The 13,985-nt window shown below is 39.1% G+C and overlaps 1 protein-coding gene across 1 annotated transcript in view; it reads right to left on the reverse strand.

Moving 5' to 3' along the window:
- LOC149570001 (cucumisin-like) overlaps window positions 1-13,985 on the reverse strand; it is a 61,407-nt gene that overhangs the window by 21,499 nt on the left and 25,923 nt on the right. The gene's annotated exons all lie outside the window — the stretch shown is intronic.

Genomic DNA, 13,985 nt, shown 5'->3' on the forward strand with positions numbered 1-13,985 from the left:
TTGGGAATCAACAACAAATCTTAGTATTAGCCGAGTCATAACCAATAAATACCAAGCTACATTCAGAAGCTGAATTGTAGAATGAAGAAAATGCACATTCTGACTTTGAAATTAGTTCACATGAAAGAGATGATGAAATACCAAAAGGAGAAGAACATAATGACTCTGAAGTTGAAGGATCAAACATGAAAAGGACAGAACCAAGGTTAGCCAAGTATGTAAGAAGATATCACCCTACAGAACAAATCATTGGTGACAAGGATGCCAGACTAATGACAAGGAATAGATTAAGAAATGAATCATGCTTGTTGAGCAAGGTCGAGCCCAAAATAGTAAAAGATGCACTACAAGATGATGACTGGTATAAAGCTATGGAAGAGGAGATAGATTAGATTGAGAAGAACAAAACCTAGGCCCTAGCTCTTAGACCAGCTAACAAGAATGTAATTGGTACTAAATGGGTGTTTAGGAACAAACTTGATGAGGATGGTGAGATAACTAGAAACAAAGCCATGTTAGTTTTCAAAATCTATGCACAAGAAGAAGGATTGGATTATGGGGAAACATTTGCCCCTGTTGCAAGAATGGAAGGAGTAAGAATATTACTTGCATATGCTGCTTACAAAAGTTTCAAAGTCTACCAAATAGATGTAAAGTTTTCTTTTTTGAATGATATACTAGAAGAGGAAGTCTACATAGAACAACCAAAGGGATTTGTTGATGACAAAAACAAAGATATGGTTTGTAAATTGCATAAGGCACTTTATGGTTTGAAGCAAGCACCTAGAGCATGGTATGAGAGACAACACATATATCTTGTGAAGATAGGATTTGGGAGAACAGATGACAACAACAACCTGTATATCAAGGCTAAAAAAGGTAAAGAAATTTTGATATCAGAAATCTTAGTTAATGATATAATATTTAGAGAAAAAGATGCTCTATGCAAAGATTTTGCTGATCAAATGAAACATCAGTTTGAAATGTCAATGTTTGGAGAAATTAAGTTCTTTGTTGGATTGCAAGTACATCAATTGAATCATGGCATATTTGTGACCCAATCAAAAAACATCAAGGAGATACTCAAGACATTTGGGTTAGAAGACTCAAAATCAGTTAGCACACCAATAGTGATAGGACACAAGTTATCCAAGAATGACAAGTCAGCTGAAGTGAATCAGACAATATATAGATCAATGATTGGAAAGTTGTAATATGTTGTAAATAGTAGACTAGACATTTCATTAGCTATTGGAATAGTGGCAAGATATTCTACAAATCTAAGAGAAAATCATTTGAAGGCAGTAAAGAGAATACTGAGGTATCTAAAAGGAACTAATGACTTTGGTTTGTACTACAAGAGGAGTGAAAATTTTGAACTAAAAGCCTACATTGATGCAGATTGTGGAGGTAATATTGATGATAGAAAAAGAACCAATGGAGCAACACTTTTCTTGGGAAGAAAATTGATTACATGGACCAGCAAAAAGTAAAGTTGTACCTTATAGTCCACTATAGAAGTTGAATATGTCGCAGCTGCTATCAATTGCACCAATATTGTATGGATCAAACATTTGTTGCAAGGTATGAAGGACAAGGTGAATGAGCCTATGATACTTTATTGTGATAATACAAGTGCTATCAACATATCAAATAACCCTATAATGCATGCCAAAACTAAGCACATTGCAATCAATTATCACTATGTAAGAGAATTAGTCGAAGACAAACAAGTAAAGATGGAATATGTTAGCTCAAAGGAATAGATTGCTGACATTTTCACAAGAGCACTACCTAAAGATGCTTTCGATTATCTTAGAGGTAAGTGTTGGGTGATGCGACACGCTCCCCTACCCACAGGTGGTTAATTATGTGGTGTTCCATGTTCACTAATAGTCATGGCTTTTGGTGCAACGGCAAGTGGGACCTACAATTGGTATCAGAGCCTGGTTTTGGCCTGGTCATGGGTTCAAATCTCCCTGGTGCCTTCCTGACCCGCGTAAGCACCTGGTATGTGCGTCGAGGGGGAGATTGTTGGGTGATGCGACGCACTCCCCTGCCCACAAGTGGTTAATTATGTGGTGTTCCATGTTCACTAATAGTCATGGCTTTTGGTGCAACAGCAAGTGGGACCTACAGTAAGTTAGGGGTGATACCCCTAGCCAGGGCTACTTAAGATAAATCAAGATTGCCTTGCATCAAATGAATTGATTGTTGAAATATTACACATTGATGTAGAGGATATTTACCTTAGGCTTCATGCCTAAAGTAATTGAAGTGATGAAGTTCCAAATTAGTCACAAGCAAGGTGATAGAGGGAGAAATTGAATGAATTTGAAAATTCTACACTTGCATGATAAGATGTTAACATGTCTTTGACATTGTTGTCAAAGAGGGAGAAATATCAAAAATTGATCAACAGTTGAGGGAGAAGATGAAGAAGCTGACCATAAAATTTTGATAGAGAAAGAAATAGCAGAAGATGAGTAATGCATATAGAGGAAAGATGAAAAAGGATACAGAAGTAAGAGGGAGAAGTAGAAATGAAGAAATCAGGAGAGTACATCAAAAGAGGGAGATGTGAAAATTGATGCTAACACAAATAATTTTTGGCATTTGACTTACTGTTCTAACCTAGTTAGCATGTTGATAACTTGGTTCAATAATTTGGTCTGATGGTTGATTAGTTTGGTTTTCCATCAATGCCAAAAAGGGAAATGGTTAGAAATCTAATTAAAAAGATTATTAATAAAGAAGATTGATTAAAAGAAGGAGATTGTTGTTAAAAGAATGTTTTCAATCAATGTTTTGTCATTGATGTCAAACCTGCTATTTGTAGGAGTGACAATTGTTTACAAGATCCAAGTACTATCACTTAGTTAATTGATGAAGAGGATTTAATCAACAAGATGTAACCAGAGTACCTAAGGGAAAGGTTGAGTTATGGTATAGTAATGAATTGCAAGGATTAGTTAAGAAAATGGTTAAATGATGTATTGATAACATACTTGAAGATATAGAGGTTGGCGACACTTAGAAACATTGGAGGAATAAATTGTAATAAGGTTGACTGCAAATCTTAGACTAAGCTCATCAGTGGGTGCCGAGAAAACTAGTTTAAGCCAAGCAAATCTTCAGTTGGAGCCGAGAAAATAAAAAATCTAGTGTGTGTCGAGTGAACTTCAGGTGCCGAGTGAAGTTCAAGTAACAGGTGCCAAGCATCATAAAATCTTAGTTGGTGCCAAGTGAACTTTAGGTGTTGAGTATTAGTAAAACACAGTTGATGCCAAGTAACACAGTATGTGCCAAGCACCAAAATTTCAATAGTGCTGAGCTATTGCATTATTGGAAATGTCAAAGATTTGCCAAAGCTAAGCTGACAGAGTTGTTACCTTGAATTTTGTGAACCAGTTGGAGGATACGGATGATGAGTTGGTGGCACAAAATTTTATATAAACCATTTTTGAGCAAATTCAAGAGAATTCTTCATGATGTTTCTAGAAGAAACAAAATATGGGGTAGATTCAATGAATCCTACCTAATCCATACAAATTGAAATTAAAAGAGGGAGGAATTGAGCACAAATAGAAGCTCCAAGACTTCTATTTAAGGAATCACAAACCAAGAAGCAAGAGCTGCTGGTGTGCCAAATTGTGAAGTGGTTAGAAGGGTGTCAAGGAGAAGACATCTAGGAGAAGGAAGAATAGAGAAAAGAGACTCTGCTTCAACAAGTGGTTAAAGAGAGATGATTGTACTGGTACATTGAGTATGGAGACTCAAGGAGACTAAGCTTGAAAGGAAGGCAAGCTATCAAGACTTGCAAAGACTAAAAGCCAATCAATGTTATGAGTTGAGAAGTGATCTAAGATTTACAAGTTAATTTGTATTCTGTAATCAGGTCAAAACCCCTTATTGTTACTCTCTAACAATTGTATCAATCAGGGTAAATAAAAATCCTATGGACTTAAGTTGTTTTAATAGCCATTTGTAAATCCTTTAACAGGGTGGCATTCCAAGTGAATGTTCTAAAGTCCTCTAACCAAGCCCACTTTTAATAGGGTGGTTAAATCCTTTAACCAAGTCACATTTAATAGTGTGTTGTAGCCTTTAACAAGGCAAGCCTTTCATAGGGAAAGAGTGAGAATTGAGTAGTATGTTACTAGTGGTTTTTCCCAAATTGGGTTTCCACATGAATCATTGTGTTAAGTGTTGATTTTGATATGTGTTATGCTTGCATGTTGATTTATAGTAACATGCTAAATAGGAAAGTTAAAGCTTGGATGAATAAATGGTTTGATGGGCACACTTTACTTGCTGAAAAGTTTGAATTGGACATATAGACCTTGAATAACTGATTCACCCCCCCCCCCCCCCCCCCCCCCCCCTCTCAATTATTCTAAAGCATTTCTAACAAGTTCAACATCATCCACAAGTGGATAGACACACAATGGTGGTGAATCAAAGTTTCAGAAATTTTCTAATTGGTTTAGTCAGAGATAAGAAAAAAATATGGGATTTGATTTTACCATGGGAAAAAATTGTATATAATAATTATGTCAATTTGGGAGTACAAGTAAATCATAGTTCTCAATTTCTCAATTATATATGGGAGTAGTCCTAGAAATTATTTTAAATTGTGGAAGTTAAAAAAAGGAGAGATAAGTAGTGTTGAAGTTGAGGATTTTGCATAATATTTGAAGAACATCCATGAGGAGGTGAGGAAGCACATTATGAGGATGAAAATATACTACAAGGATAAAGAAGATGAGAAAAGGAGGCATAGGAAATTTTATATTGGGGGTGAAGTCATGGCTCATTTGAGGAAGGAGCATTTTCTAGTAGAAACATATAACAAGCTAAAAAATGAAGAAGTTTGGACTGTGCAGGATATTGAAAAAGCATGATTCTAGAAATGCTTATAAAGTAGAGTTTCCTACTAAACTAAAAATTTCACTAGTGTTTAACATTTCATATCTAATAATGTATCATGAAGGAGGTGATGAAGATGAAGTTGTAGAAGCATAGTGGAGTATTCCAGTAGCTACTTTAGCTATAAAGGAGATTAAGGAGATACTGGATAATTGTGTTGGTAGAAGTATGAGGAACATAATCTATGAAGAATATTTTTTCACATTGAAGGTGATGCTAGTAGAAGATTCATCATGGCTAACAAGGGAGGAGGTTTACCATCTTATTTTTCCTTTGAACACCTTAGATGTGATGGGGGCATTTCTCAATTTAACTTGGGTGTCTAAGGTAGGAGCACCCTAGGTATAAGAACAAGCTTGCATCATCCAAAAAAAAATTCCTTTATGTCTCTTGAAGAAGGGTTGTAGAGTTGTTGTTTGTGGAAGCTTGCTACTTAGTAAGTTGGTTATACAAGCTCATAATAATCTAATTTTAGAGGTGGATGTTCATCTTGGATATATTAGCCTACCAGTTGAGGTTCACTTCCATATGAGGACTAACCATTAAGTTATTATAGAGTTTTAGTATGAATTTTTGGTATAAAGAATTTGAGCTCAGTTTGGAAGACCTTAGAGGCCTATGATGAGGCCCAAAACTGAACTAACTAGAGCTTACACAAGCTAGACATTGTAGAACATGTGACGATGATTCCAAAATGATGTCATAATAGCTAATCATCTCAATGGTTTGCAAACTATGGTCTTCAGAATTTGGTCATCATTCCACATTTGTAGAGATAATAAGAAGCACATATTGTGTTCTCGCAAATTGTTGGTGTTTCTCTATTTTTGTTTGTGGTAAATTAAGAGGAGCTCCCTTCATCAATATGCATATATATATATATATATATATGTATGTATGTATGTATGTATGTATGTATGTATGTATGTATGTATGTATGTATGTACATACATACATACATACATATATTTGTGTATGTATGTATGTATATATTATATTGTATTAAAATGGAAGCACTTCCATGTTAAGAAAATTTGGCCCTCTAAGTAAGTGGTCTGTGTTGGAGTTGATGAAATCCAACTCCAAAGACGTCCAAGATCACCTGCATGCGAAAACGTATCAAAGGGAAGCCAAGGAGAGAAGAGCATAGAGCAAGGGAAAAACTCTAAATGGAGATGAGAGAGAGAATATGAAAACACAAGAAAATATGTATTTACAATATGCAAGAATGAGATATTGTGTTATTTTTATGAAAATACAATGAGGGAGCTTGAATATAAAGATCTCTAGGAATCTTCTAGAACAAGCTAGAAGATGCTAGGAGATAAGTGTGACAACTAAGCATACATCCACATAAGGTGGAAAGTCCTCGAACAATGTGAGAGGATAAGTATGACTTAGGAGAGAACAAACTCCCGTATTGTCAACAACTTAAAACAAACTCTTAGGCTACAATAAATAAATAAAATGCATTTACCTAAGTAAGCTTAAGTAAATAGAATAAACAATTAGTAAATTAATTATTTACTCTAACACCCCCCCTTAAGTGCAACTTAGGGAAATGTCTTAAGCTCACAAAACTAAGATGAAATGTAGAATGGGTCCCAACAACAAGGCCATGTTAGGTACCCATGTACAATGCAAAAAAATGCAACCTTTGAAAATGGGGAAAGCGAGAAAACCACATGGGAAAAACCCTCCCCCAAAAAGAGGTAACCTAGTGAAGGACTGAAGAAGCCTCCAACTAGGGAATGTCCCCTAAAACAGGAACAAGAAAGTGATCATGAAGAGCATCACTAAAGCATGAAGAGCTGCAAAATTTGCCATCAAGAAGAAAATTGTTAATTTGAAGAACATCCATGGAAGAAGAAGGCACAAACTGAGTGTGTCTGTATGGTAGATGATCCATCTCACCGAAATGCATAGGTAGTCAGCCACTGTAATCGCCTTGTATGTAGGATCAACCACTAAATAAATAGCTCACACTAACGAACCATCAAACCATGGATGCATTAGAATAATAGCATAACCCCACCTTAATGAAGATGGGGTGAGATGACAAGCAACTGAAAAGGTGGGCCAAAGTCTCTTGCAAACGAACCAAGAATGACAAGAGAGGAAGACGTACAAACACCTATAAAGACACGGTCAAACTGACACTGCATGGGGCTAATGTCATGGAAGGGGCACTCACTTGACAAATGGAGAATGCCTAAAATAGAAAACAACTATCCCCCCCATAGTGCTTTATAAAAATAGTGCATGTACAGCTGACTCAAAAACAATGTTCATGACCCTTGGAATGCAAAAGTGGCACTTTATCTCAGTGCGATACATAAAAGTGCTTCAAAATGATAGCTACAATTATCAAAACCAAAAACAAGCTGATACAAAACATAGTATAGCCTAAAACAAAGGAAACCATGTCAGGAAAACGATCCTCGAGCCTAAAACACTCAAGATATCCCGTGATCCCACAATAATCGGTTCCACTTTTTGACCAATTTTGACACTGAAATCAATATTTTTGCAACAAACGTCATGTTCAGGTGACTATGTCTCCAAAACTACAAATAATTTCAAGATGACATAAACTAGTGATTTTGAATACTTTGTTCCTACTTTGTAACTATATTTTTTAATCTAAAAAAAATAAATATTTATGTCAATTTTTTTTATCTCCTTCGAAAAGTGGTACATAATAAAATTCAATATTTTAAAGAGTGACTGTCCGTTTGACACACATAACTTTTTTTTCTAGAAATGATAATGAAGTAATTCTTTCGGCATTAGATTTGTAACATCAATATCCAGTGTCTGCATTTGGTTTGATTTATTTTTGTTGAATATTGTATAGTTTATGAAGTTTTGAAATGACATGAATCATAATTCAGACATATGTTCCGTTTGACACAGATAATTTGAAGTCAATTTATCATAAACCTAATTTTTTTTTTTGAATAGTAAGGTATCTCAATAAGCTAGTGCCTAGATATTTTTCAAAAAAAATTTGACCTAATTTACTAATTTTCTTGAGGTGTCGAAGTCGGTTGATGTTCAATCGGTAATGAACCTATAATGAGTTAAACTCATATTTGAAAGTCTTAATGACTAAAATATGTATTAAAATTATAGTCATTGGAAAGCTTGCTCCGAGCAACACATTTTGACATTTTTTATTTTATAGTAGGAGATCATTCTCCTGCAATTATGGGAGTCAAAAGAGAAAAAAATTAAAAAAATTATGAAAAATGGGTTGAAATTTTCTTAATTTTGGGTGTTCGCTTGAACATAGTGTTTGCGCGAACATATAGAGAATGTTCGCGTGAACACGTGTTCAGGCAAACATACCCATTGCAATTTCACAGCAGCCAGAAAATTAAGTGAGCATGTTCGCGCGAACATGTCTAAATTTTTTGTGTTTGTTCGAACAGTCGAAAAAACCAAAAAAAATAAAAAATGGGATCTGCGTCTACGTGCATGAAACATCATTCTATCCGCGAAACAAAAACTACCATGGGATAAGTGCACCAAGTTGTGGTGCCAAAAGGGGGCTATAAGTGGACACCTTTTTCCTGAAATCAGCAAATTTTGGACTTCAACAAGAATTTGAAGATAGTTACGCTCAAAATTTTAAGATATGACAAAAACAAAAGTCATAGTCCTTTGAATCTAGTTTCTAAACTACTAATTTTTTTTCAAAATGGTTTAGTTTTAGGTCCTCAAAAAAGGGGGCCACAGAAAGTGGTACTGTTTATTCCAAAAAAACATAACATAGTACAAAGTGTGGCCCCCCTAAAATTTTAACTTTTTTTTTGAAATTCTTTAATCGCTCTGGTCAAAAGTTACCTAACACTATGTAGTTTATCCCAAATTTTTCGGGTAATTTTATAATGTGTATTTTTTTTTTAATGAATTTTTAAATTAGAACCATCCCAAAAATGTGAAATATCTGTGTCCTCCCCCTAGAAATGATTGAAAACTAATCTAAAATCAAAACTTCTTTTTTTCAAAGTGTGTAGAATGGAGTCTAGTTTCTAAAAAACCAAGTTGTTACAAAATTCGATGAATGAGCTAAAATCTACAACCCAATTAGTACATGGTGGTTTTTGACAAAAAATGAACATACATTCAAAAGAAATTATGGATGAAAGACTTAAAATAGTTCAAATTAAAAATAAATTATATGGTTAGATAGCTAACACAGAGACCTATAATGTTATGTAACCTGATCTTATCGATACCCAACCACGAGGAATCTTGAAGGGGAGCACACAAGAAAAATCAATTATTTTTTGTATGTTTGCTGGAAAACACATCTCAGACCTGTTTATAAACTCCAAACCTTTGGGTTGGATCTCCAAGGCAAAACCAAGCCTTAGGCTTGGTTTTAATGCAAAGCTTTGAATAGCGCGTGCGCCCTATAGCGCGCACGCGCTATTAAAACGCTAGTGAATTCGAGGTAGTGCGCACACACTATTGAGACCTAAATTGCAAACCAAAACCAAGAGAGAGCTAGGGGGGGTGGGGCAAGGGAATGTCTATTTGTGTGTGTGAGAGAGATAGAGAGAAAGTAGGGGATGGGAGAGGGGAGAGAGGAAGTGAGAAAGAGTAGCGGTGGCAGAGAGAGTATAGAATGGGAGATAGAGGAAATGTGAGAGAGTAGGGGTGGCAAAGAGAGTACAAGATGCAAGAGAGAGGAAGTGTGAGAGAGAGAGTAGAGGTGGCAAAGAGAGAGTACGGGATGGGGGAGAGAGATTGAAAGTAGGGGATGGGAGAGAGAGGAAGTGTGAGAGAGAGTACAAGTTGGGAGAGACAGATTGAGAGTAGGGGATGGGGGAGAGAGAGAGTAGGTGGTGGGAGAGGGAGTGGGAGAGGAAGAGCGAGAGAGAGGAGGATGGGAGTGCATGTGTGTGAAAGAGAGAGAGTAGGGAATGGGAGAGGGGGAAGATAGAGTAGCTTGAGAGAGAGTAGGGGATGGAAGAGAGAGTAGGGGATGGAAGAGAGAGTAGGCGATGAGAGAGGGAGAGAGAGAGGGGGGATGGAAATGTGTGTAAGAGAGAAAGAGAGAGTGTGAAAATGTGAGAGAGGGTAGGGGGTAGCAGAGAGAGAGTAGAGAGGGAGAGAGAGAGAGAGAGTGAGAGAGAGTGAGAGTAGGCAGTGGGAGAGGGAGAGTGAGTGAGAGAAAAAGTAAAGGATGGGAGACGAGAGAGGGGGGATAGGTGTGTGTGAAAGAGAGAGAGTAGGGAATGAGAGAGGGGAGAGAGAGGTAGAGAGAGTAGGGGATGGGATAGAAAGAGAGTAGGCAATGGCAGAGGGAGTGGGAGAGGGAGAGAGAGGGTGGATGGAAGAGAAAGAGATTAGGCAATGTCAGAGGGAGTGGGAGAGGGAGAGAAAGGGTGGATGGAAGAGAAAGAGATTAGGCAATGGTAGAGGGAGTGGGAGAGGGAGAGAGAGGGGGGATGGAAGTGTGTGTAAGAGAGAAAGTAGGGGATGGGAGAGAGTGTGAGAGTGTGAGAGAGAGTAGGGGTGGCAAAGAGAGAGAGTGAGAGTAGGCAATGGGAGAGAGAGGGAGAGAGAGGGAGAGAGAGAGAGAGATAGTAGGCGATGGGAGAGGGAGTGGGAGGGAGAGAGAGAGGGGGAATGGAAGTGTGTAAGAGAGATAGAGTTGGGGATGGGAGAGAGTAGGCAATGGGAGAGGGAGTGTGAGAGAGAGAGAGAGTGGGGGGGGGGAATGGGAATGTGTATAAGAGAGATAGAGTAGGGGATGGGAGAGAGTGTGAGAGTTTGAGAGAGAGTAGGGGGTGGTAGAGAGAGCTTGTATAGGATGGGGATGAGAGAGAGAGAGAGAGAGAGAGAGAGAGAGAGAGTAGGGGATGGGAGAGTGTGAGAGAGAGTAGGGAATGGAAGAGAGAGAGTGAGAGTAGGGGATGGGAGAGAGAAATTAAAGAGGGAAAGAGAGTACTTGAGAGAGAGAGAGATAGTAGGTGGTGCAAGAGGGAGTGGGAGAGGGAGAGAGAGGGGGGATGGGAGTGTGTGTGAAAAATCTAGAGAGTAGGGGATGGGAGAGGAGAGAAAGAGTGGGGGGATGGGAGTGTGTGTCTATGAAAGAGAGAGAGTAGGGGATGGGAGAGGGGAGAGAGAGTAGGGGATGGGGGAGAGAAAGTAGGCAGTGGCAGAGGGAGTGGGAGAGGGAGAGAGAGAGAGGGGGAATGGGAATGTGTGTAAGAGAGACAGAGTAGGGGATAGGAGAGAGTGAGAGAGAGAGTAGGTGGTGGCGGAGAGAGCTCGTATGGGATGGGAGAGAGAGTGAGATTGGGGGATGGGAGTGTGAGAGAGAGTAGGGGATGGGAGAGAGAGAGAGTGAGAGTAAGGGATGGGATGGGAGAGAGAGAGAGTAGAGAGGGAGAGAGAGAACTTGAGAGAGAGAGATCTAGTAGGCGGTAGGAGAGGGAGAGGGAGAGAGATAGGGGGATGGGAGTGTCCGTGACAGATGTAGAGAGTAGGGGATGGGAGAGAAGAGAGTGGGGGGATAAGAGTGTGTGTGTCTGTGAAAGAGAGAGAGTAGGGGATGGGAGAGAGTGTGAGAGTGTGAGAGAGAGTAGGGGGTGGCAGAGAGAGAGTATGAGATGGGAGAGACAGAGTGAAAGGATGGGAGAGATAGAGTGAAAGGATGGGAGAGAGTGAGAGAGAGAGTAGGGGGCGACAGAGAGAGAGAGAGAGAGTACGGGATGGGAGAGACAGAGTGAAAGGATGGGAGAGAGTGTGAGAGAGAGTAGGGGATGGGAGAGAGTGTGAGAGAGAGTTGGGAATGGGAGAGAGAGAGAGTAAGAGTAGGGGATGGGAGAGAGAGAGTAGAGAGGGAGAGAGAGAACTTGAGAGAGATAAATAGTAGGTAACCTGGGAGAGGGAGTGGGAGAGGAGGAGAGAGAGGGATGGGAGTGCGTGTGACAAATATAGAGAGTAGAGGATGGGAGAGAAGAGAGAGGGGGGATGGGAGTGTGAGTGTGAGTGTGTGTGTGTGTGTCTATGAAAGAGAGAGAGTAGGGGATAGGAGAGAGTGTGAGAGTGTGAGAGAGAGTAGGGGGTGGCAAAGAGAGAGTACGAGATGGGAGAGACAGAGTGAAAGGATGGGAAAGAGTGTGAGAGAGAGTAGGAGGTGGCAGAGAGAGTACGAGATGAGAGAGACAGAGTGAAAGGATGAGAGAGAGTGTCAGAGAGAGTAGGGGATGGGAGAGAGTGTGAGAGAGAGTTGGGGATTGGAGAGAGAGAGTAAGAGTAGGGGATGGGAGAGAGAGAGAGAGTAGAGAGGGAGAGAGAGAACTTGAGAGAGAGAGAGAGATAGTAGGTGGTGGGAGAGGGAGTGGGAGAGGAGGAGAGAGAGGGATGGGAGTGCGTGTGAGCGATCTAGAGAGTAAGGGATGGGAGAGGGGAGAGAGAGAGGGGGATGGGAGTGTGTATCTTTAAAAGAGAGAGTTTAGGGGATGGGAGAGGGGAGAGAGAGAGTAGCCCAAGAGAGAGAGAGAGAGAGAGAGAGAGAGAGAGAGAGAGTAGCGGATGGGAGAGAGGGGCGGATGGGAGTGTGTGTAAGAGAGAGTAGGGGATGGGAGAGAGTGTGAGAGAGAGTAGGAGATGGCAGAGAGAGAGAGAGAGTAAGAAGTGGGAGAGGGAGGATGGGAGTGTGTGTGAGAGATCTAAAGAGTAGGGGATGGGAGAGGAGAGAGGGTGAGAGAGATAGAGAGAGTAGGCGGTGGGAGAGGGAGAGCAAGAGAGAGTAAAGGATGGGAGAGGGGAGAGAGAGAGAGTGCAGGGGATGGGAGAGGGGAGAGAGAGTAGGAAGAGAGAGAGAGTAGGGAGAGAGAGAGAGTAGGGAGGGTGGAGAGTGATGTGTTCTCATATAGTGCGTACGCGCTATAGCGCGTACGCACTATGTGAAATCACCTAAAAATGGTCAAAAAGCAACTTTGGGGCTCGTTTCATTCATTCTCTGTTTTTGTTCTATTCTGCACTCTGTTATCCCGACATAAATCGTGGGTTTCAACACAACAAACACTCTTTCAAGGTGGCAAACACTATTTCAAGCTAACAAACACTATTTCAAGGTGGCAAACACTTTTGGAAGCTAGCAAACACCAAATTCAATCATTGGATACACGATTTGAAGACTTTTTGAATATTCCTTGTATAGAAAAGGTTAGTGCAATCTATTTTAAATATTGTTTGTTGATATATAGATACAAATTTGATTATAATTTGACATGTTGTTTAATATATAGTGAATTCATTGAAATTTGTATGTTTCAATGAAATGTTATTTCAAAATGGTTAAAAATTTGACAAGTCGTTATATATATATTGTGTATTCATTCAAATAATTATAATTTTTATATGTATTTGAATAATTTGTAATTTACACATTTTAAGTAATTCAAATGTTTGAATAATTTGACATGTAGAAATCATCATCATGCCAAGGAAGAAACCAAAAAATCAAACAAATGAAGATAGGGAGAGAGATTTGGAAATTAAAAGAGATAAAATGAAATTACTACGTGAACAAAGAAAATTGAAAAGCAATAATGAAGAATTGACTTTTGAAGAGGATCAAGAACCACCGGTACCAAGAAACAAAGAGGAAGAATTGGAAAGACAAAGAGAACGAATGAGACTATTACGCTCAAGAAGACAATTGAATTGTGAAGCTACACCATCTTCTAATGTTGGAGTCATATCGTCCGCTACACCATCTTCCAATGTTGAAGTCATATCGTCCTCTCATGTTGAAGAGACACCGATTTGTAGATCCGACGATATACACACTCCATCATGTCATGTTGAAGGCACAACATCAACACATCAAGTAGGTGATATTCCATCTTTTGCATCTTATTGCCAAGGCACATCATCTTTGGTTCAAGGTACACAATAAACTCAACCTTATGTTGATGTTCAAAATGTTGAGAGAATTGAAGAGATTATAACACCTTCTAGAATTTGTTTTAGAAGACCAAAATATTTGATTGATATTGATAGTAACATTTTGAAATCAATGCCTG

The sequence above is a fragment of the Cupressus sempervirens genome, chromosome 3 (assembly GCF_028749045.1).
Source record: "Cupressus sempervirens isolate cs-2001-9-10 chromosome 3, ASM2874904v1, whole genome shotgun sequence".
NCBI lineage: Eukaryota > Viridiplantae > Streptophyta > Pinopsida > Cupressales > Cupressaceae > Cupressus > Cupressus sempervirens.